This window comes from Arachis ipaensis, chromosome B2 (genome assembly GCF_059453495.1).
Source record: "Arachis ipaensis isolate K30076 ecotype BB chromosome B2, ASM5945349v1, whole genome shotgun sequence".
Lineage (NCBI taxonomy): Eukaryota > Viridiplantae > Streptophyta > Magnoliopsida > Fabales > Fabaceae > Arachis > Arachis ipaensis.
This window is the reverse complement of record NC_142437.1, coordinates 115,581,562-115,605,779: the sequence shown is the minus strand read 5'-3', so window position 1 is coordinate 115,605,779 and position 24,218 is coordinate 115,581,562. Positions and strand designations below refer to the sequence as shown.

The 24,218-nt window shown below is 29.8% G+C and overlaps 2 pseudogenes; both read right to left on the bottom strand.

The window, feature by feature from the left end:
- Positions 1 to 1,225: 1,225 nt before the first annotated feature.
- LOC148575310 (uncharacterized) lies at positions 1,226 to 12,948 on the bottom strand (annotated as a pseudogene).
- A 5,110-nt stretch (positions 12,949 to 18,058) lies between these two features.
- Positions 18,059 to 21,116, bottom strand: LOC107627791 (plasmodesmata-located protein 8 pseudogene; annotated as a pseudogene).
- Between the last annotated feature and the right edge of the window lie 3,102 nt (positions 21,117 to 24,218).

The following is a 24,218-nucleotide window of genomic DNA, read 5'->3' as shown; positions in this document are numbered from 1 at the left end:
CCTGAGAAGGGAATAACTTGGACCCCCAGGAACGGAAATCGGCTAGCCCATGCAGTGGCAAAAGCAGCAGAAACAGAAACATTAGGAGCAAGTTGGAGCATCAAACCACCTGTAGATATACAAAGCATAATTAGAAGAGAGGCTCAAATGTGAAGCAACGATTATAAAAGAAAAAGAACAAGGCTGTAATGAGGTAGATTGGAGGAGCACGAACCAGGTAATGAGATAGGAAAGCCAGGAATTAATCCAGATCATCAATGATCTGAGACAGAAGATCTGAATGCAACACAAGGTGATACTGTTTCAGAGATGGAGCTGCGGGATTGTGTGGCAATTGGGGGCAGTGAGGTTCCAGAGACTGCGAGCTATGGAGGCCGCGGAATCCAAGGCCTGGGCAACGGGGGGCTGCGATCTACGACCATTACCCAATACTCAATATATGCATTAGGTTCGTGGACATGACATAAATTGAAAATTAGTCCTCCAGGTATTTCAAGGCAGGGCAGAGGTAATGTTGGTGCATTACTGAAACTACTTTTGCCCATCACATACCCCATATATGGGCATATCAAGGACCAATACTAAAGCTTAAAAAGTCAAAACGGATTCAACTATCTCATACATGCAATCAGACCAAGGCATCAATAGCAGGTAGCAATTGGCACTCATGAACTAAAATCTCACCGGGCAAAGGAGAAGGTGGGATGGATCTTCGATGCATGGCGATGGAGGGCTCTCGTTGCTCCGAACTGCTGTCGAGAAGAAGGTGGTGTTGTTCCGGGGCATTGTTGTTTGGAGAAACTGGGTTGATGGTGCTGATGCGATGGAGGGTGCTATTGGCGAGGCCAGGCTCAGATGGGAGAACTCCTCGTCATCCACAACCCGGTGGCGCTAGCAACTATGCAGGGGTCGCCAGCTAGCTGCAGAGAAAAACCTCGATGAGCTGCTTACTCTCGCGGCAAGGGTGGGACACGGAAAGGGATAACAGATCGGGTCGGGTATAACGGGTCGGTTTGGGGGTAGCATGGATCTCTATTCTGGACTTGGGCTGGTCTGTCGGCTCGGGTCCCCGTCCAAAAAAAAAAAAAATACATACATTTTTGGAAGACCAAAAATAATTAATTTAATTTAGTGCACAAAAATTTAGATTAACATTTTCAGAACTCGATTAATCCTTACTTTGAGTGCAAGTCCTACTTATATTATATGTGGCATTATATTAACCTCAATGAATTCTTTTCACCATGACGTTTTTAAAGATTGAGAGAACAACAATAAGAATGGCTAGACCTAATACAACCCCTACAATAATGGTAGTAATTGATTTTCCCACTTGGTCCTCATTCGAAGAATCTGCAACATAAAAATTAAAAAAAAAAAAAAAACCAGATAAAGGATGATTAAATGTTTAAAAACAAAACTTGTTCTTAATAAACAACTTGTGAATTTGACACCAAAAAAACATTGTGAAATTATTGAAGAGTTTTGCAAATAGTATGATAATAAAAAAAACATTAATTAGTAAATAGCAATTCAAAATTTGAAACTAAAGAAAAAAAGGTGTTCTGAGATTCCATGTATAATATTACTATTTTTAATAAAAAAGTGTAACTTTTTTTAAAGACAACTTTAGGCTGAATGCAGGTTCCTGAACTGTATATAGGTGAATATACACTATACAAAATAAAATTACTATTATGTTTGGATTTAAAGACAATAACTTATTAGAAAGTATATATATGCAGAATTGCAGATAGAGAAATAACGGCGTGTATTCCCGGATAAAGCATAAAAAAAAGTTTTAAAATTAGAGAATAATTTTGTTATATGTAAAGATTACCTTTTGACTGTTTCGTTTGACAAATTACTAGTGGAAAATTACTTCAAAATTAGGGGAGTAAATAACTTTTTTAAAATTTGAAGAAGTAAATATATGTATTAACTTGTTGCTAAGCTAATTTATATTATTGATTGCCAGTTTAGAATATTATACTTAATAATTATTTTTAGTTACTGTACAAAAATATTAAATTTTTTTTGTTGCACTTATGTATATATTTTTTTATAAGAAACGGGGCGCAGGGCCCAAAAGAACAAAAAGAACTAGATTGTACCACTCTTCCAAACTTAACGCCACATGCATCAGCAAGAAGGTGGTGAGACAAGCATGGAGGGTGCTGCTCAAAGAGCTTAATTCCAACAATTTCTCTTTGACCTATCTTAGTTAGGGCTTCTGGGTAGAAATTGGCCTTCCTGTAGATATATTTCACTTCTACATTAACCATCTTTGCCAAAAGCTCCTTGATCGACCGGACGAGAGAAGAGCTACCATAGCTTTTCGAAGATGCCTTCTGAACCAGCGTAACAACACAGCTAGAGTCTGATTTCACCACTAATTTCGTGAGCCCTAGCTCAGAAGCTAGCTTAATCCCAACATAGAAGCCCCATAGTTCAGCCATGGTTATGGTACAAACTTCGATGTTCATAGTAAAACCAGCAATCGTGCGTCCAGCCCAATCCCTAATAATTCTCCCGCAAGCACCTCTGCTACCAGGATGAATGATTGATCCATCTACTTTCATCTTAGTCCAACCCCAATTTGGCGCCTCCCACCCGACAAGCTCCTCTCTGGTATAATCTAGTAAGCTACTAGTTTGCTTTGTTATGCTCAGAGTAATGCTATAATTTTCTGCAATTTTTCTTATCATTTGATGAAGTTGGTTGTTTGGCATAATCTCGTCCCTGAAAATGAAATCATTTCGACACTTCCAGTGTCGAAGATGATGGGCCACGGAGTCCCATACTGCTTTGGAGAGACCAAGGAAATGTTAGTACTAAGCCATTCCTGAAAGGATTGGGAGAAAAAATTTTCCTGTGTATCTCTATCTACTATGCTAATCCATGCCGTACGGATGTAGGGGCAATTGCGTAAGGCGTGGAGCATAGTCTCTTCCTCTCCGCAACATCTTGGACAGTCGCTGTTGTCTGTAAGATTTCTGCTTTTTCTCCTGCTGTTGGTAAGCAAAGCTTCATGGGTAAGGAGCCAACAGAAGGTCTTCAAACGCTGAGGTAAGTTATGTTTCCAAAGCAACTTGTGTAACCTGTTATTATTCTCCTTGTTACTGAAAAGAGCCTCATATGCTGATTTAATTGTGAATCTGCCATCTGCTGCTGGGAGCCACCCCACAGTGTCAGCTCCAATGTCAGGATTGGGGGATTTTAAAATTCTGATGTGCTCTAGAACATCCTCAGGAAAAACCTGACTAATTTTTGTCCAATTCCAAATATTCTAGAAACTAGTATAGTCGCACAACCTTTCTCCAAGTGTTTCTTCATCAAGGTTAATGGTGGCTAAGTCTCTTAATTTGTGAATTCCTGGGATTCAATGGTCCTCCCAAAAAGAAATACTTTTTTCATCACCTATTCTCCAAATTAGATTCCCTTGAAAATTTTTCCAAACTTTTGTTATTCCAATCCAAACGTTTGAGTTGCTGGTCTTCTTATGGACTTTGGGTATGATGCTGTCTCCTCCCGCATACTTTGCTCTCATCACCTGAACCCATAAGGATTCCCTTTTGTAGGTTAATCCCCAAGCAAGTTTCATAAGAAACAGTTGATTGATCTCTTGCGCTCTTCGAATTTCTAGACCACCCTCCTCCTTTGGTTTACAAATTTTCTCCCAACTTAAGAGATGTATCTTTCTATCATCTTCGCTGCTGCCCCAAAGAAAGTCCCTACAGAGTTTATCTATTTTAGCACAAACTGTCATAGGGATCTTCATAGTCTGCATGCAGTAGTTAGGAATGGTTGATAACACCGATTGCATCAGGGTGCATCTCCCTACAAAAGATAGAGATTTCTTGTTCAAGCTAGATAACTTGGTTTGCATACGATTAAGGATGAATTGAAAATGACGCTGGTTACACTTCTCCGTGATCAAGGGTACTCCTAAATATTTTTTCAGATTAGTCGTCAGGATCATTCCAAGCTCCCGGCTTAGTTGCTACCTAACATTATGATTAACATTCTTAGAAAAGTAGACACAAGACTTATGGAAGCTAATTCTTTGTCCTGAGCTCTCGCAAAAAGTATGTAAGGTTTCCTTAATCGTTCGTACTTGTTCACTATGTATATAATAAAATAGAAAATAAATATTGTGACTTTTATATTAATAATGATATTTTTTGATAAATTGATACAAATATATAATATAAAAAAAATCATATTAGAGTAACATTATCATTTTTTCATAAAATATTATCTCAATTTATATTCTACTTAAATACTACTAGACAACATACTAATTCAATTTAAATAATATCTACATACTATGCAATAAAAAATCAAAATATGAGTTAATCGAATATCTCTTGTAACTATATCTAATATAAGCACATAGCATTTTAACATTTAGACTTTGTTTGGTTGAAAGGAAAGAGATAGAGAGAAAAGAAATAAAAAGAAAAGAAATTGAATGAAATTTTATTTTTCTTAGATATGTTTGGAAGAAAGAAAAATGAGAAAAAAGATAGTAGTATATAATATTATGAAAAGATAATTTTATCCTTATATATTTTAAAATATATTAAAAATAGAGAATAATATTAAAATATTAATACTAAGGAAAATAAAATTTCATGCAATTTCTTTCTTTTCTCTTTTTTTGTTTTTTTTTTTCTCTATTTCTTTCCTTTCAACCAAACAAAAACTAAGTACATTTTTCTTTTATTTTTCATCCAATATTGGAGGAAAAAAATTTCAGTAAATCCCACCTTTTTTATATACTATTCATTCTTTTTCTTTGACTTTTTCATTCAACCAAATAAGAAAAGATAAATATGTTTCTTCCAAATTCTTTTCCTCTTTTCTCTTTTCTCCCATTTGTACCTCAAATAAACACACCCTTAGAGTTTAATTATTATTGTCAGAAAAGATTGGAGAATAAAAAATTAAAAGTACATTTAGTTTTTATTTTTATGTTTTGTTTTGTTTTTGTTTTTAGAATTTTATAAAAAAAATAAAAAACAATAAAATTATATTTTCATCCCTTATTTTCACTGTTAGAATATAATTAGGATCAATTAAGATCAGTTAGTATCATTTATATTTATATAGCATATTTATGTATTTTATTGTAGAATTTTATATTTTTATTACTTTAATTCTTCAGACACCTATATATACCCTTGTACATTGTACCGTTCGATTCATACTCAATAATACACAATCACTTTCTTCCTATTACTCTCTTATTTCTAACATTTACAAAATTTTCAAAACAAAAATATTAAAAATAAAATAAAAATACAAATCAAAAATAGAAATTATGATCTTTTTATAAATTTATAAAAATATATAATATAAAATAATTATATTAGAGTGACATTATCATTTCTCCATAAAATATTATCTCAATTTATATTCTACTTAAATACTATTAGACAACATATTATTTCAATTTAAATAATATCTACATACTATGCAATAAAAAATTAAAATATGAGTTAATCCAATATCTCTTAACTATATCTAATATAAGTACATAGCATTTTTACATTTAGAATTTAATTAGTATTGTCAGAAAAGATTGGAGAATGAAAAATTAAAAGTGCATTTAGTTTTTATTTTCATGTTTTAATTTGTTTTTTTTTCTAATTTCATAAAAAATAAAAATAATAAAATTATATTTTCATCCCTTATTTTCACTTCTTCTTTCACAAAATTTTCAAAACAAAAATATTAATAATAAAATAAAAATACAAATCAAAGCAACTCTAAACAAACCTTGTTCATCATCGTTGTAGTGGCCAGATTCCCAACACCTTGCATAACATTGTCCCAAGAAAACATCACCTAATACCGCTAATCCACAAAATTTCTTCACCTTCATCACTGCTTCTGCCATGCATGAGTTGTAATTTTCAGCACTTAGATCCCCACACACTGAGCATACCTAATAATATGTTACACAAATACAAAAACAAGAGTATTCATGAATATAATACCTAATAAGATATGAAGTTTATACATAAAAAATAGCAACAAATATAAAAAAAATAATACACTTATATATTTGAGTACAAATAAAATATTTGTGGATTACTAACTCTAAAATCACTATTTCTTCTTGCTTGTAAATCACCACCAAGAACATCATCCCTTCGCCTAAAGAACTCAACATCATTGCTCACAACATTTTTGTTATATTTCTTGTACCTAAGACCAGTGACAAAACTTGAAATAAAATTTTGGGGCCAAATAGAATAATTGTCAAGATGTTTTTGATATGGACCCATTTAAGATAAGTTCATCTAATTTCATTTCTCTAATTTAGGTGATATTGCCAAATTTAAAGCCGTTTTTCAGGGTCTCGTTCCAAAGAATTAAGGTCAAATTCATCAGATGCAACTTTTTAAACTTTTGAAGGTTGTATCTCAATTTTTTCGTGATTCATTAAAGTAGAAGAACTATTTACACTAGTGATATGTTCTCCTTCCTAAATATTAGCCTTCTTCTTAAAAAATACATCAATTCTTTGATTTTTTATGATTATTTTATATAAAAATTTAAATATATATCTTGTAAAATATGTATAAAAAAAAGTTAGAAGGACAAATATTAAAATTTATAATATTTATTAAATTTTTTTTATCAATTTATACAAATACAATAATATCAATACTTATTAAATATTCTAATATTTTTTATCATATAAAAAATTAAATTAAATAAATAGTAAAATATAAAATAATATTAAATTACATAAATAAAAAATACCTAATTTTTTATATTTGAACTCAAAGGTAGAATGAGTGTTACTTATTGAATAGAGAGCTGCGAAATGCGAATACACTCAGTTCAGTCCAAATTCAACATGTTTTGAATGTTTAAAACTAAAAATTATTGTGCAATAAAAACAAGAGATGAAAATTGAACTTTGATATTTTAAGTCAAAATAAAATATTTGAGCCAACTGAACTATTTTTTATTTTTTAAAAAAGTATTACTAATTTTTTTAATAAAAGTTTGGGCCATGCCCCTTTGTCAGAACTAAGCTCCGCCTCTGCCTAAGACTTGTGTCAAGTTTCCCTAAGAAATCAAAATGTTCATATCTTATGTAACACCCTTCAAGTTGCAAAGAAGCACAAAGTGAATATGGACAAATTAGTCGTATTTGGTTAACTAAATTTTGAACACATTTTGAGTATTCAATTGGGTCCAAATCACTCCTACATTGGTACAATCCATATATGGAACCTTCTAATAAGGGTGTTGATGATGAGGTTCTGCCAATGGAAAAGATATTGTAAGAAACATTTGAAGAGGAAGTAACAATTGAAGATAATAAGGAATTTATTAGGTTTGGTTCAAAGGGTGTATTTCGTTGATATTTCTCTTGAGAACAAGTTGCATAGATGAAGATATGAGATCTTGTGGTGTAGCCATGGACACTACTACTAATAAGAATTGAAGAAGAAAAGAGAATAGTAGTAGAGTGCGCCTAAAAGCTAATAAGATTGTTCTATATATGATAAATGGAGTCTAATTAGAATTGAAATTAAAACGTTATTGTAACTATTTTTCTTTTCCCTCTTAGCTTGTATTTTCAAATAGCAATATGGATTATCTTATATTGTTCATTACTTCATTTCTTCATCATGAGTTATATAATAATATGCTGAGTAAGAGTGAGGTATAGATGTGGTTCTTTTTTGGTAATTTCAAAAGCTCTATCACGTGATACCTTTTTTTTTTTTTATAAAGTTTTATATATATATAATTATATATATAGGGCTCTAAGGTGGCCATGGTCTCCAAAATTAGCACTATTAATTTATTATTATTATAATTAACATATATATATTAGATTAAATATATTTTTATATATTATATACTAAAAAAATTTATAAGTTAGTAACTTAATATGTATAAATTATATTGTGTATTATAATATATTAGTAGTAATTAACAAATAAATTTAAAAAATAATAAAAACTTATAAATATATAAATAATTGAAAAGTTATTGAAAAATTTAGGTTTAGATTAATGTAAAAAGCAATAATTATAAAAAATTTTTTTGTTTAACAGGAACAATTGAATAGATTTTTTAAACAATAAAAATTATTAAAATAATATTTTAAAATAAGACGAAAGACGAACTTTCAGCAGATTATATGATTGTATAGGTTGAAAAAGAGAATGTTTTAAAATTTACTTTCAGATGATAAATTGATAATTTTAGTTATATGAAATATCGCAGACCAAATTCAAAAATACCAAAATTTTAAAGTATGTATAGTTGAATGTTAATTCTTATATAATTAATTATTAATTTTAACTAATATACTATAAATTATATTTTGTTAATTTTTTATTACGTTATATTTTAATTTATTTTATATTTAATTTGACCTCCCTCTTTTATATATATATATATATATATATATATATATATATATATATAAACTTTAATTTTATATTAATACCATTCTTATACCGTCGATTTAATCTACCAGGTGACTAGTGACAACTCCTCCTAACATATACTAGTTTTTTAATTTTTAGGTGTTTATATAATTTATTAAAAATAATTTTTGTAGAAATGATTAAAAAGATATTTCTATTTTTAATGAATAAAAAATCATTTTTTTCAACTTGACTTGACAAATGCCCCGAAATAATTTTTATTTTTTAATCTCTCCCTATTTAATTAAACATCTACTTTTAAATATTTACTTAATTTAGAAAATAACTAGTCTTTTTGTCCGTAATAATATTACAGAAATATATAAATCTTTTGAAATTATGTCGATTTTGTTCTGACAATATATATTATGACAGAAAAAATTTATGAAATCAAATTACTCTTACAAAAAGGTCGTAGGGGACAAAAGTCTCCATCGACTAAAAAGATAAGGGTCTTTGTAGATAAAAAAACAAATAATAAGCTTTTTAGTTATTATTTTATATAAATCTTTTGAAATTATGTCGATTTTGTTCTGACAATATATATTATGGCAGAAAAAATTTATGAAATCAAATTACTTTTACAAAAAGGTCGTAGGGGACAAAAGTCTCCATCGACTAAGAAGACAAGGGTCTTTGTAGATAAAAAAAATCAAATAATAAGCTTTTTAATTATTATTTTATATAAAAGAGTTCAATTTTTTATTAATAATTAATTTTAATATTCATTATTTAACTTGAAAGAATTTAATGTCTATACTTTTACATTTGATTAAGTGTTAAGTCTTTTGTACAAATAAAAATAATTACTTTTTATACTTTTATTTAAAAATAATATTCTCTCTCTCCCCCCTCTCTCTATTAATTAGTATTAGTATAAAAAAATTTACATGGATAATTATAAAATTAAGTCAAAATTAATTTTTTTAAATTAATTGAATTTTTATTCTAATTATTAATCACAACATTAATATTCTTTCTAAATTATATGCAATAAATATTTGAAATAAAAAAGATAAAAATATAAATTAAAATGATAAGCGATAAAATTTAAAACTAAATAAAAAATTAGAAAGTGTGTATAAAATAATAATATATTTTTTATATGAATAATATTATGAATATTTTTTAATTATATTTAATTATAAATTTAATTTATTTCTTATAATTTTATGAATTTATTGAATTATATTATTTTATTAATTTTTATTTTGGTAGAAAAAAGATAGAGAGATAGTAAATGGGAAAGAAAAAAAGAGAGGTAGATAAAGAAGAAAAAGGAAAGGAGTTTATTAATTTTGGAAAAAAATATTTTATTTTAATTGTAATGAAAGAATATTTCACGACATATTTTAGTTTATCAAATTAGTAATAAAAAATATAAATTATAAGTTATATATAGAGTAGGAATGATAGAGAGAAATAAAGAAAGGGAGAGAAGTAGATAAGAAGATGGAAAAAGAAAATTTAATATTTTGATTATTAAATTAGTAATATAAAATATAGCTATATTTTAATTTTAATATTTCAATTTCAATTTTAGTAGCTAATAACTGATCCTTTAGCAATGCTAGCCGTTACATATGTGTAATACTATATCGGATTCTTCATATTTTTTAAAATCAACAAGAAAGGCTTGGTCAAAGGCTATTTCTTCCTCTTCTCTTTGATCTGACTCTCCTCTTTGTTCAATTTTCTGTTCTTAATTCTGTTCAGAACTTACATTTTCTAGAGACATGGATGAGATTGATCTAGCGAAAGAGAATCACAACAAAAAATTCATTGCCTCAAACAGCAACAAAAAATATACTAGAAAAAATGTATCTCTGAGGTTAGCTTCTCTACTTCTTTTCTTTTTTCTCTTTTCTTTATATATTTTTTTTCTTATATATTATTTTCTTGATGATTTAAGGATTAGGAATGATGATGCCGGTGATGGGTGATGAGATTACTAACGAAGAATTCATTGTCTCAAACGGCAACATAAAGTCTACTAGAAGAGAAGTATCTGTGAGGTTAGTAATAAAATTGTGAAAGAATAGAAAAATAAAAGAATTATGAAAGAAAAAGATGAAGAAATTTTATTAATTGTTGATTGAATGAATTGTGAACTATAAAGGTAAAACTAAGTATATATAGAGTATTGGCCTATGAAAGATAAAATTAGATAAAGATAAGATATAGATAAAGATAGAGATAACTATAAGATAAGATAAAGACTAAATTATAATTTAATTTGTGTATTCTGTTGGGCTGAATTTGTGGGCCGTGAGACGTCTTTATTGTTGTCATGGGCTAAGGTGGAAGAGTGGTTTAATACGCCCCCGCAAGCTGGAGGATGAAAGATGTCAAGAACACTAAGCTTATTCAGATTGAGATGGAAGGGTTGAGGAGACAAAGGCTTGGTGAAGATGTCAGCTAGTTGCCCAGAAGAGGGAATTGGGAGAAGTTTCATCACTCCAGCTTGAGCTTTTTGTCGAACCAAGTGACAATCAACCTCTAAATGTTTGGTCCGTTCATGAAAAACCGGGTTAGCAGCAATATGAAGAGCACTCTGATTATCACAATATAAAACTGGTGGGCGAATAGGAGAGATGCGTAAAAATTGTAACACATTTATTATCCATTGAAGTTCACAAGTTGTGTTGGCAAGTGCACGATATTCTGCTTCCGTGGAAGAGCGGGCAACGGTGGTTTGTTTCTTGGTCTTCCAAGAGACTAAAGAACTGCCTAAGAAGAAACAATAACCTGTTAAAGATCGCCGAGTGTCAGGACATCCGGCCCAATCAGAGTCACTGAAGCCGAGAAGCTGAATTTCTGATTCCCTTGGAAAGAAAAGTTCTTTGCCGGGACTAGTTTTTAGATATCGTAACACATGCTTGGCAGCTTGAAGATGAGATTCAGTAGGAGATGCCATGAATTGACTTAATTGTTGAGTGGCATACATGATGTCCGGTCGAGTAGTGGTGAGATAGATAAGACGGCCAACCAAACGACGATATACAAAAGGGTCGGATAGCAAGGGACTTTGGTCTTGATATAGTCTTGTGGTACTATCCATTGGAACAGAGGCAGGTTTAGCACCTAATAAACCAGAATCCTCCAAAAGATCAAGACAATATTTTCTCTGAGATAAGCAAATTCCCTTCTCTGATTGAGCAACTTCAATACCCAAAAAATATTTTAATGGGCCCAAGTCTTTAATTCGGAAGTGTTGGTGTAAAATAGACTTGATGGCAGCAAGTTCAGAAATAGAATTACCAGTGAGAACAATGTCATCAACATAGACTAAAAGGATAGAAATTTGATCACCAATGAATTTGACAAATAAACTATAATCAGATGAGGTCTGCTGATATCCATGAGATAGCAAAAGATGAGAAAGTTTGTCATACCACATACGACTAGATTGTCGTAAACCATACAGTGACTTTAGTAGCTTACAGCATTGATTCGGTTGAGGAGATATAAATCCGGGTGGCAGAGTCATATAAACATCCTCAGAAAGATCCCCATGTAAGAAAGCATTATTGACATCCAACTGATGTATAGGCCAATGCTTCATAGAGGCCAATGCCAAAACTAATCTGATAGTGGCAGGTTTGACAACAGGGGAGAAAGTTTCCAAGAAATCAACACCTTCAGTTTGAGTGAACCCTTTAGCCACAAGGCGTGCTTTATATCGATCAACTGAACCATCAGGCTTGCGTTTGATGCGATAGACCCATTTACAGCCAACCGGCTTAACCCCTGCAGGGCAATCAACAAGACGCCAAGTTTTGTTCAGCTCAAGAGCATCCAACTCATCTTTCATAGCACTACGCCAATTAGAGTGTTGATTGGCGTCCTTAAAAGACTTTGGCTCAACGTCAGAATGTATAGATAAAAGAAACTTTTTATGTGAAGATGAAAGAGAAGAAAAAGACATGACTGAAGATAAAGGATACTTGCACTTTGAGGGAGATTGATTTGTAGAGATGAGAGAGGAATTACACAAGTAATCAGAGAGATATGCTGGAGGTCGGTGAGGCCGGTCGGAATGACGAGGATGGGGTTGCTCAGGTGGTGAAGAAGGTGACGGGGGATGAGAAGGTGATGGTGGGCTAGTGTCTAGTGGTGAAAGGGATTCGGTGGTCATGGGTTCAACTTGGTTAGGAAACGATAGTGAGGAAGAAGGAGAGGTTGTTGGAGAAAATAAAGAACTAGGTGGAGTTGGGTCAATGGGTATAGGTGAGGGTTCAACTGGAAGACTAACTGAATCTTGTTTTTGAGAAGGTGTGTTTGGCAATGTTGGGCTAAGTGTCTGGAATTGGACATTTTTTGTGACTAAGGGCAAGATCTTTTCATAAAAAATTACGTTTCTAGAAATCTCAATTCTTTTATCTTCTAAAACATAAACAATATACCCTTTAAAACCAGATTGAAAGCCAATAAATACAGCCTTTTTGGCTCTTGGATCAAATTTTGATCTATTCGCCATTTGGGTAGAAACAAAACATAAGCATCCAAAAACTTTAATGTCATGATAATTTGGTGGAAGATTGAGTAAAATCTCAAATGGTGTTTTAAAATTAATTGCGGATGATGGAACTCTATTAAGTAAATAAACAGCATGTCTAACAGCATAAGACCAAAAAGATGATGGTAAATTAGATTGAAACATAAGAGCACGAGCTATATTCAAAATATGTTGATGCTTGCGTTCTACCCTTCCATTTTGTTGAGGAGTTTCAACACAACTACGTTGATGAATAATGCCCTTTGAAGCATAAAAATCAGGTAAAATAAATTCTGGTCCATTATCAGAACGAATAGTTTTGACTTTGGAGTTGAATTGTGTTTCAATTAAAGTAATAAAATTTTTTATTTGATTCTGTACTTCTCCTTTTGATTTTAATAAAGTAACCCATGTAAAGCGGCTAAAATCATCAACAATAGTAAAAAAATATTTATGATTATGAATAGAATTTTGTCGAAACGGACCCCAAATATCAAAGTGTAATAAATCAAAACTTGCATTGGCTTTGTTAAAACTTTGAGAAAAAGAAAGTTTCTTTTGTTTAGAAAGATGACAAATGTCACAAGCCTCGTCATGATGCATAGAGATAAAAGGAAATTGTTTATGTAAATGATTAAGTCTTTGCCCAGAAAGGTGTCCTAAACGAAAATGCCATATATTGGAAGGTGTAATGGGTGGAGATTGGATGGAATTTATGGAGTGTGTAGTGGATGAATTTTTACCGAAATTGGGTTCAAAGACATATAATCCCTCTCTCATTCTGGCCAAATCAATTGTCCCCAAATTGTTGTTCTGTAGAGTGCAAGAAGAAGATGAAAAAGTGAGTTCACATATGAGTGCTGAAGTAATTTTTGAAACAGAGATAATATTAAAGTTGAAATGAGGTAAATAAAGAACATCATGAAGAACCAAGGATGGTGAAAATTGAACGATGCCTTTATAAGAAACAGTAGTTCGAGAACCATTTGGTAAATGAACAATAATAGGAGAAATTTGTGTGTAAGAAATAAACCAAGACAAATTTGATGCAATGTGATCTGTGGCACCAGAATCAATGATCCAAGTATTCAAGAATGAATCTCGATTTGAAGAATTGTTAACAGTAGAAAAGATATTGAAAGAACAAAGATAATGAGTAGTTGGACTTGGCAGAAGTTCAAGTTGGTTTGAAGGACGAGCTTCTTCATTGAAAGGAAGTGTCATGAAAGAAAAGTGTTGGGCTGACGAAAGGTCCAAAAGAGACTTCGGATTAAGTTGCTGGTGTGCCATTTCTCCTTGATCCATGGATGTCAGCAGAGCTCAAGAGGAGCTCTGATACCATAATAAAATTGTGAAAGAATAGAAAAATAAAAGAATTATGAAAGAAAAAGATAAAGAAATTTTATTAATTGTTGATTGAATGAATTGTGAACTATAAAGGTAAAACTAAGTATATATAGAGTATTGGCCTATGAAAGATAAAATTAGATAAAGATAGAGATAACTATAAGATAAGATAAAGACTAAATTATAATTTAATTTGTGTATTCTGTTGGGCTGAATTTGTGGGCCGTGAGACGTCTTTATTGTTGTCATGGGCTAAGGTGGAAGAGTGGTTTAATAGTTAGCTTCTTTATTTAATTTGTATTTTGATTATAAATGTAAATCTAGTTTGATTATAATTTATTATATCTATGAATCAAGCATGTTTAGATAATGAAAAATATTAGAGGTTTAATGCTTTTTATAAATATTAATTAATATTTTAGTTAATATTTTATTTTTATACTATTATTAGGATTTAAAGTTAGAAATTAATATTTCGTGTTTAAAATATTAGTCAAAAGTATTAATAAAAGATATATATATATATATATATATATCGGAAAAGCTCTGCATACAAGCCATTAGGGCTTGTATGCTTTACAAGTTCATTAAACAATAAAACCAAAATACGCGCTGCTCCACATACGTTGATTACACGCGCTATATAAGATCCCGCGTATATCTAACTACCAAATTTAAAATATTTGTTTCCTTCTTCGTTTTCTTTATTTTGAGATTTGGTTGTTCTTCTTCTCGCGCGTCTTCCCTCCTTCTTCTCCATCGTTCTTTTCCTCTCCTTTTCTCACTGGTATGTTCTTCATTTACGTTACTTTTTTCTCTCTCTACAACTCGAGCTTCGTTTTCTATTTTGATTTGTTGTTTTCTGAAATCAAAGTTTGAACTCGTTTTGAAGATAATGGATCATTCAACCTCAGATTGTCAGCTGAATCCAGGCGAAGTGGATTATGAATTTGAATCTAACGAAGTTTCTGAGGTTTGATTTACATAATGAACGCCATCTGTATATAGAGGATGAATATCCTCTTGAACATCAGGCGTTCCTCTTCGTTGCCAACGCCGATTTCCATCATTTCATCGGTAAGACTTTTGAGGGTCTTACCCTGGAATCTTCTAAAAATTATTTTGTCATCATCAGAAAGTTTCTTATACTCAACTTTCTCAGGAAATAGATCTCCTACAAAAAGAAAAACAACAAAGTATCCAAGTCGGTTCAAATACACCCAAGCATCAACCTAAATACACCAAGCATCAACTTAATATACACATATAATTTTAAGCTAGTTACCTGTTGCATTGATGCCAAGCGCATGACCTATTGTTTTTTGTGTTATTTGGAAAGAACCATATCCTGTTTTCAGTCTGTTCTCCCCAAGTTTGAAGTTGTTTGCCAGCTCCCTTAACAGTTGGTAATCCACCCTCAGTGGTGGGATGTGCATCAACCCACCGAATCCGAAATCCCTCACAATCGCCTTCTTCTCCTCACTCATGTTTCTGAACTTATCACTTAGGAGATGTGTGGCACACTTAAGGTCTTTTGTTTGGTTTCTTGCTGCCATTTTCTCTGAAACGAAAAATACACCCAAAGATATCAGTAAGATACACCCATATATATGAGTCAGATACACCCATTAATAACAGTAAGATACACCGATATGTAAGAATCAGATACACCCATTGATAACAGTGAGATACTCCCATAGATATGATTCAGATATAGTATCCATATATATCAGTCAGATATCACTCAAACATGCTTCAATATCAAGCCACATTACAAGGTCAAGCAGTATACACCCCCCAATCTACGGAATAAACCCCCAAAAATCAGTTACCAGAAGATCTAGAACAACAAGAATAACAGGATAACTTAGAACAACAACGTAGAAGAACAGTGTAACAAAGAAGCAAGAGTAACAGTAAACCCTAGAACAACGACGTAGAAGGAAAGTAAAACGTAGTTTGTAATATGGAAAATATACAGGAATCTTAATGAACTTACGTTGAGTATTATTGCTTTGTTTTCTCTTCAGATTCTTGATGGAGAGTTTGATGGTGTTTTGACGGAGGTTTCGAACAATGACTTGTATATTTTGAACTTTGATTTTCGCTCGAAAATGGAAGGGTTTCCTTGTTTTCGAAGCGCTTTGAGAAGTGGAAGAAGTGGAAGAGTTCGCCATACGTAACCGTTTTAGTGTTGAGCGGGTGAAGGTGACGCTCTATGTAATCTCTCTTGATGCGCGTGACTTGTATTTGGGCTGGGCCAACTTGTAAACTTGTAAGCTTGTATGTGTAGCAGGCCCGTATATATATATATATATAAAAGTGACTGGCTATGTATAGTGGGTGATTGTTGGTATCTGTATGATATATATGACTGAAAAATAAAATAATTTTTTTGCTAACAAATCATGTGCTTATGCTATTTCTTAAGGTTATTTCTCCTGAGAATTTTTAAATTTTTGTAAATAAATATATTAAAATTTTCAATTATTTATCTTTCACATACATTTTTTTATTGAACACCTTAACTAGTATTTTTAGAATAAAATAGTCATTAAATTTCAAATTAAAACATTTGATTAAGTTTCAAATTATATTAAAATAAAATATGAAAATAAAGTATTATAATTATTACTATTTTATTGTTGGTCATGATTCCTGAATGGTGATAGACGTTGGTTCTAGAGGAAATTCAATACAATGAGACTGGGTTTGGGAAAGCTTTTTCAAGAGGTGTTTGTGCACTTAATTTTGTATTTGGTAAATTAAAAAGTTAGGGGTGCTTTTGAAAGTACCTAAGTGAAAGCTTTTTAAAGCTGGCTTATGCTTATTAAATTTTATTTATTTTTTTGCTATTATATTGCCATTAAAATCCTTATATATTTCTAACTTCTCATTCTAACCTTCACAAATTTTAACACAATCTTCATATATTTTTTATTTTTCAACCTAATCTTCACAAATTTCTTATTTTTCAACCTAATTGATTAAACATGCACCAATTGTTTTTTTTTTTTTTTTTTGTGTATCTAATTATTGGGTTAAACTTTCTAAACATTTCTTAACCCATATATACAGAGGACGAAATGGGCTTCCCATTTGATGGGCTTGTGTTTTTTGAATGAAAATCTTGACCAAAAGTAAAGGCCACAACTTTGCAAATAATTGGAGCCTCTTCTATGTAATTCATATCTATTTGGTGTGGGTTGGGCTTTCTAACATCCCATTACAATGACCAAAAACTAAAACGTTGCAAATAATACACACCAAAACCAAAAGTTGCAAATGAAAAGCATTGTAGCCGCCGCTGAGGATTTATAGGCTTCTCTGCTCATCAAGCAGCACTTGGGTTCAAAGTTCAAACCCAAGGAATACAAAAAATAGATATTCCTTCTAGTGTGTATAAAAAAATGTAGACACAATTGTCCTAAATTTAACCAATTTAAGTTAGTCGACTGGTCATCTCATTTGTCCGCTTAAACAAGTGTCGAGGACTCGAGGGTTCGAATCCACTACGAATTAGTCCTTAACTGCTCGGATTGAGAAATAGCGTGGGTAAAAAAAAAATTTGTCCTAATTTAAACCAAATCAAGTCAAGAATAAAAATTATACATATAATTTTGGAAGACCAATAATTATTAATTTAATTTAGCGCACAAAAAATTAAATTAACATTTTCAGAACTCGATTAATCCCTACTTTGAGTGCAAGTACTACTTATATTATATGTGGCATTATATTAACTTCAATGGATTCTTTTCACCATGGCGTTTTTGCAGACTGAGAGAACAACAACAAGAATAGCTAGACCTAATACAACCCCTACAATAATGGCAATTGATTTCCCCACTTGGTCCTCATTCGAAGAATCTGCAACATAAAAATTCAAAAAGAAACAGATAAAGGATGATTAAATGTTTAAAAACAAAACTTGTTCCTAATAAACAACTTGTGAATTTGACACCAAAAAACATTGTGAATTTATTGAAGAGTTTTGCAAATAGTATGATAAAAAAAAATCATTAATTAGTATACAGCAATTCAAAATTTCAAACTAAAGAAGAAAAAAAAAAGAATTTTTCAGTGTTCTAGATTAAAAATTACAAAACAAAAATAGAAAAAAGGTGTTCTGAGTAGGGCTGGAAGTTAGTCAAGCCAGCTCATGAGCCAGCTCGAGCTCGACTCGTTAATAGCTCGATAAGCTAAGCTCGTGAGTTGGTGAGCCAAGGTTGAGCCTGAAATTGAGCTCATAAATTAAATGAGCCGAACTTGAGCTTGGATAAGTTCAGCTCATTAGCTCGTGAGATGACTCGATTATATATATATATATATAACAATCTTAATTATTTAATATTTATATTTTTTTTTACATATAATTTTAATATAGGATATAAATAAAAAATTTATAATTTATTGATAGATAAACAATATATAAAATTAATCTTTTCAAATATTTTTAAAAATATATAAGTTATAATTTATTGATATAAAATTATAGATTATGTATTTATGTTTCTCTTATTTGAGCCAGCTCGTGAGCTTTTGGTGAGCCGAGCTTGAGCTTAAGAAATAAGCTCGATTGTTAATGAGTCGAGCCGTGAGTCAAGCTCAATTTTTGTGAGCTGAGCTTGAGCTTGGTCTAGCTCGACTCAGCTCGGCTCACTTCCAACCCTAGTTCTGAGATTTCATGTATAATATCACTATTTTTAATAAAAAAGTGTAGCTTTTTTTTAAAGACAACTTTAGGCTGAATGCAGGTTCGTGAACTGTATATAGGTGAATATACATTATACAAAATAAAATCACTATTATGTTTAGATTTAAAGGCAATAAATTATTAGAAAGTGTATATATGCATATAGAATTGCAGATAGAGGAATAACGGTGTGCATTTCCAGATAAAGCATAAAAAAAAAGTTTCAAAATTAGAGAATAATTTTGTTACAAGTAAAGATTACCTTTTGAGTGTTTCGTTTGACAAATTGCTAGTGGAAAATTACTTCAAAATTAGTGGAGTAAATAATTTTTTTAAAATTTGAAGAGGTAAATATATGTATTAATTAACTTGTTGCTAAGCTAATTTTTATTATTGATTGCCAGTGTAGAATATTATACTTAATAATTATTTTTAGTTACTGTACAAAAATATTGAATCTTTTTTTGTTGTAACTATGTATATAATAAAATAAAAAAATCATATTAAAATGACATTATTATTTTTTTCATAAAATATTATCTGAATTTATATTCTACTTAAATGCTATTAGACAACATATTAATTCAATTTAAATAATATTCACATACTATGCAATAAAAAATCAAAATATGAGTTAATCCGATATCTCTTATAACTATATCCAATATAAGCACATAGCATTTCAATCTTTAGAGTTTAATTAGTATATTGTCAGAAAAGATTGGAGAATGAGAAATTAAAAGTGCATTTAGTTTTTATTTTCATATGTTTTGTTTTGTTTTTGTTTTTAGAATTTCATAAAAAAAAAACAATAAAATTATATTTTTATCCTTTATTTTCGCGGTAAAAAATATAAATAGGATCAATTAACATCAGTTAGTATCATTTATATTTATATAGTATATTTAATTATTTATGTATTTTATTGTAGAATTTTATACTTTTATTGTTTTGATTATTCTAGCATCTATATATATTCTTGTACATTGTACCGTTCGATTCACACTTAATAATACACAGTCATTTTTTTCAGATTACTCTCTTATTTTTAACATTCACACAATTTTTAAAATAAAAATATTAAAAATAAAATAAAAATACAAATCAAACCAACTCTAAACAAACCTGGTTCATCATCGTTGTAGTGGCCAGATTTCCAATACCTTGCATAACATTGTCCCAAGAATACATCACCTGATACTGTTGATCCACAAAATCTCGTCAACTTCATCACTGCTTCTGCCATGCATGAGTTGCAATTTTCAGCACTTAGATCTCCCAAACACTGAGCATACCTAATAATATGTTACACAAATACAAAAATAAGAGTATTCATGAATAATACCTAATAAGATATGAAATTTAACATAAAAATAGCAACAAATATAAAAAATTAAGTAATATACTTAAATATTTGAGTAAAAATTAAATAAAATATTTGTGCATTATAGAGGTAATACCCTTCAACAAGTCCTGAATTACTAACTCTAAAGTCACTATTTCTTCTTGCTTGCAAATCACCAAGAACATCATCCCTTCGCCTAAGGAACTCAACATCATTGCTCACAACATTTTTGTTACATTTCTTGTACCTAAGACTTGTGTCAAGTTTTCCTAAGAAATCAAAATGTTCATATCTTATGTAACACCCTTCAAGTTGCAAAGATGCACTAAGTGAATAGGGACAAATTAGCCCTATTTGGTTAACTGAATTTTGAACACATTTTGAGCATTCAATTGGGTCCAAATCACCCCTACATTGGTACAAGCCATATATGGAACCTTCTAATAAAGGTGTTGATGATGAGGTTCCATTATTATTTATAATGGAAAAGCTATTGTAAGAAACATCTGAAGAGGAAGTAACAATTGAAGATAATAAAGAATTTAAGTTTGGTTCAAAGGGTGTGTTTGGTTGGTATTTCTCTTGAGAACAAGTTGCATAGATGAAGATATGAGATCTTGTGGTGTAGCCATGGACACTACTACTAATAAGAATTGAAGAAGAAAAGAGAAATAGTAGTAGAGTGCGTCTAAAAGCTAATAAGATTGTTTTATGATCAATGGAGTCTAATTGGAATTGAAATTGAAGCGTTCTTGTAAACATTTTTCTTTCCCCTCTTAGCTTGTATGAATTATCTTATATTTTTCATTTCTTCATTATGAGTTATAATAATATGCTGAGTAAGAGTGAGGTCTAGATGTGGTTCTTTTTTGGTAATTTCAAAGCTCTATCACGTGATAGCTTTTTTTTTTTTTATAAAGTTTTTTTATATACATATATTATCATGTCATGCTATATAAATTCAAATTAAAATAAAGAGGTTCCAAATACCAATTCTAATAATTGACTCATTAATTCATTTAAATAAATATTTTTTTTCTATCGATTTAAATCTATATGTCATCTTAATGAGTCGAGTTATAACCAATGAAATATATATATATATATATATATTTAACGAAAATGTGAATTATGATATGTATATATCTTTGCAAATACTTAAAAGCAATTTAAAATATATTCTAGAGTAAATACCTTTTTCGTTCTCTAACCATTTACCTGATGGATTTTTCATCTCCTAAAAAATCTAAAAATCTAAATCGGTTCCTATCTATTTTGATATATGTACGTTTCAGTCCCTATCTACTTTGAGTAAATGCTCTTTTCGATCCCTAAACACATACTGGAAAGTACATATATCAAAGTAGATAGAGACCGATTTGGAGTTTTAGATTTCTTAGGGAGTGGGAAGTCTATCGGACAAATGGTTAAAGATCGAAAAGAGCATTTACTCTATATTCTAAATAAAACTAGTTTTAAACTTTTGTATAGAAAAAATGCTTTATTACTTGAATTATCAAAATTAGTCAGGGAAGAAATTAAGAAAAAATAGTAAATTAAGAAGAAAAAACCTGCATGATGCCAAATATGCATTTTGAGTATGGTTAAGTTAATTAGTTCACATGTGCTGAGTTCAACTTGTCATTTTAAAATAAGATTTTTGTTAAAGCACGGAATAATTTAACTTGCAGTATAAGAGTAGTGATCTTAACATAAAATTAAAATATAACTTATTGCTTGGGGGAGTGCTAGGGAAACAATGAAAATTTTGAACAACATGAACAACTACCAATCAAATGAAAATATACTATATTCTAATTTAATGCTACTAATCAAATTTACTCTTTTAACCTTATTAATTCACATTGTTTACACATTGTTCAAAAACCTTGTTGGTTACCTATACTTTTCCTATTGCAAAATACTTATAAATCACTTTTTTTTTGGTGACTTTATAAATAACTATTTGGAATAGCAAGAGTGATCCTAATATAATAGAGTATTTTATTTTTTTATCAAAACACTAATCAACAATTAATTTACAGTGCAGGAGTAATTTTAACATAAAGTTAGAGTCAAATTTTTGTGTTAAAACACTAATTGCAACTAATAACTGGCTATACAATAGTGATTTTAACATGAAATTAGAATTTAAATTGTTAAAACATCTATTGGGGCCATACATTAATGTCAGAACAAGAGTGATCCTAATATGAAATAAGAATACAACTTTTGTTGTAAAAACACAAATCAACAAGTAGTTGACAATACACAAGTGATTTTAACTTAAATTTGAAGTTTGATTTTTTGTCAAAATCACTAATTTACCAATACCTGGCTTAGCAAAAATTATATATATATATATATATATATAATGAAAATTACTATTGATATAATGTTTTATTAGTGTGTTGATCATGATGAAGAGGTGAAATTTTAATTTTTATATTAAGACCATTCTTATACCGTCAAAATTAATCTATCACTGACTAGTGATAACTAGCATCCTAACATTTTTAATTTTTAGGTGTTTATATAATTTATTAAAAATACTTTTGTAGAAATTATTAAAAGGATATTTCTATTTTTAATGAATAAAAAAAATCAAAATTTTCAACTTGACTTTCTGACAAATGCCCCTAAATAATTTTTAATCCTCCATATTTAATTAAGCATCTACTTTTAAATATTCACTTAATTTAAAAAATAACTAGAATATAATAGTAAAAGAGTAGTCAAAATCAAGAAATGTTATAATATTTTGGTTGAATATGATGAGAAAAGAAGAACTTAAATGACTCTAAATTGTCATTTTGTAAGGCTTATAAAATTTGATTGGTTATAAGGTGATTTTCTACTATAAATTTATAATAGATTTATCTATCTGATTGAATTTGATTTTGTACTAAAATTAAAGAATAAAGTCAATATTCTTTTTTTTTATGTAATAAAAAATTATTCAAATCTAATAAGTATGAAATTAGTTATGACTATATCTTAAAAGATTATTATTCATCCTAGTAGCAATATAAAGAACAAGGGCTAAGTTGGTTTTACATATTATAGGTAGATAGAAAAGCTTTTATATTTCGTATTTCATATTTTAAGAAAATGATCTTGTCTATCACAAAAAAAACAGTTATATATATTAATAAAAACTAAATTTAGTAGGTAATTTAATTATGTGTATCTTTGTAAATGTTTGAAAACCATTTAAATTATGTTCTAAGTTTTAATAGAATTATTTTTAAGCTTATTTAAACTTTTGTATAGAAAAAATGTTCTATTACTCGAATTATCAAAATTAGTTAAGAAAGAACAGGCAGAACATGCTACTGAAAAAAAAAGTAAATTAAAAAGGAAAAAAAGCTGCATAATGCTAAATGTGCATTTTGAAGACTTACTATCTTTACTCTTAGTTGAACTTTTAAGCATTTTGAAAAGTAAATGGTCATCTTTACTCTAACTATTTTAAAATGACAAGTTGAACTCACATGTGAGAACTTAACTTAATCATACTCTATTAAAACACTGAATATTTACTTTACCATCTTTTGGTGATTTCTGACATCCATTTCTTCTATGACTCCCACTACTTAAAAGCCAAAATATTTAATGAATTATAATAAGATCACTTTCAACTATTTACAAAACAAAAAAATGAGTAATAACCAAAAAACTAATCCAAAATAAATAAAATTTGTCTTATTTAATATTTATTAATTATTATTAAAATTAATAAATATTAAATAAAAAAATTTATATTATTTTTTTGTCTCTCTAATATTATTATTTACAAAATAAAATTCAGAAACAGAACAATAAGTTGTGTTGAATTTATTTAAGCGCTCGTCATTATAATTG